Raw genomic sequence first — 2,299 nt, forward strand, 5'->3', positions numbered from 1 at the left:
CCACTTTCAACCATCTGTCGATGACCATTATGACTAAAAAAAACTTTGATAGGTCTTACTTTCAGGGGGAGGTCTTATATTTCGCAATTCAGCAAAATCTGTGCTAGGTCTTATTTTCTGCGGATGTCTTATTTTCGGGGAAACACGGTATGTAATGTATTAATATAATTATGTATTCCCCCATGCAACAGGGAAAATTTCCTTCTGCTAATAAATAATTTGTGATATTATAATTCAATATATAATAGATCATTTAAAATAATGACATAAATTAAAATAATTTCATTAATTTTAATTTATTTAACTGTGTTAAAATAAATTTATGTAATTGAATGCAGTTTCAACAGAATAAAATATATATTTATATTGTAGTAAGTGATACCCAGCTTGATATGATATACAAGGGGGCTTCATAAAATGCTCATGGAAAAAGAATAGTATGAAAAAGCGATTTCAGTTATGATGTTTATTTTTCAACATATGCTCTATTAAGGACAATACACTTCTGCAAACATTGATACCAGCCTTTAAGTTCATCTGAGTAGAACTGAGGGTCTTGTGATCTGAACCATGTCAGAGCAACTCATTTTACATCTTCAACTGATGGAAAATTGGTATCTTTCAGAAACTTATCCATTTGTAGGTTGTTGACTTCTTTGGAGGGTTATCACCATAAACTTGTTTCAGAGCATCAATGATTTGCCTATTCTCCCAATCAAGTTTCATCATGAATTTTATGTTTGTTCTGGTCTTGATTTTAATGGATTCCATGTTGCTTGAATGGTTCTTGACTTTCAACTGGCAGCACTGCATTCTTACCTGCATTTGAGTTCATGTTTGAACATGTTATAACACATTGGTACAAGAATGTTCAGATGCATTGAAATCAAAATCCTTCCAAACAATTTTTAGTTATGGACTTTTTCCATGAACTTTTTGAAGCACCCACGTATGTAAAATAAAAAATTTTTAATATTTTTTTAGAATATTTTTTATTTATGTTAATTTGATGAATTGTATGATTATTATTTTAATTCATTATGAAAAATTTTTATAGTATATGGCACCTACATACAAATTTAAAATGCCATTCAATTCTATGATTTATGCCAATATTAGGAATGAAAACAAATTATTTTGAAACAAAATAGCATTCTACACAAAATCGGTTTAGATCTATCCTTTCCTTATAATTAAAATATATCTGGAAATTTAAAACTTAAAACTCAATCCATTTGAAGATAACTTCTGTAAAGTGAATGACAACTAGAAAATAATAAAAACAATACTAAACTTTAAAAAAAAAATCTTGAAAATGTAACAATCTATGATTAAATTTATGTTTAATAATAAAACATATTTAATTAAAAATTATCTTTCTATTCTTTAATGATTGCTGTTAATGGTAAAAACATTATTTAAATAATCTAATAATTTAATTCATATAACAATAAGGTTTTTAATTATTATGTGTTAATGTAACTTATGATGATAATTTAATAATAAGAATTAGTAAAATCAAGAAGACTTAAGTTATTACATTAAATTTAAAAAGTACTTACTAAAAATAATTTTTTAAATAAGGTTGTTTAACTGCAACATGATTGCTATATGGTAAACTACCACCAGCAGGATATCCTTCTAAACTCAATCTAACATTATCAACAGTAGGATATATCTGAAAAATACATTTTATCAAATATGTTTTTCAAGAAATGAAAATAAATTTATTAAATAAGAGTCAAAGCTGTTGTATTAATGGTTCCATAAGTGATTATAAGTTATCATAACAACACAGTGAAAGTTTGATTCATTTAAGAACTAAATAATTATCATATAAAAAATTTTAAGCATAACTTTTTATTTTATTAAATGCATACCAATTTTAATGGTACATTATTTGGAATTAACTTTGCTTTCTTTACTGTTGCTAAACTTGTATGCCATTCACCACATAACCATTTGTCTTTGTCAGGACCTAATGACCCAATACTAGAAAACTGGCCAATAACTGGCCAATCTGAAGTAACTGATGATGAACCAAAATTTGTTAATATCTGAAAAAACAATTAATACTATTTTAAAATTTTTAAAAAATATATCACATACAAAATCATGATGAGTAAAACCTGTGTAAACCAGAATTATATAATACTAAATAATTTTTTCCATTTTGACAGATTTTAGTATGTTTTTCTTTTGTTGTCTGTAGATTTTAATATGTTGTCTCATCTTTAAATTACCAGATAAATATCATAGTTACATTAATTTTTTTATAGTAAAATCACTCTCACATATG

The sequence above is a fragment of the Centruroides sculpturatus genome, unplaced genomic scaffold (assembly GCF_000671375.1).
Source record: "Centruroides sculpturatus isolate CEXI.00-Female unplaced genomic scaffold, Cexi_2.0 scaffold361, whole genome shotgun sequence".
Classification (NCBI taxonomy): domain Eukaryota; kingdom Metazoa; phylum Arthropoda; class Arachnida; order Scorpiones; family Buthidae; genus Centruroides; species Centruroides sculpturatus.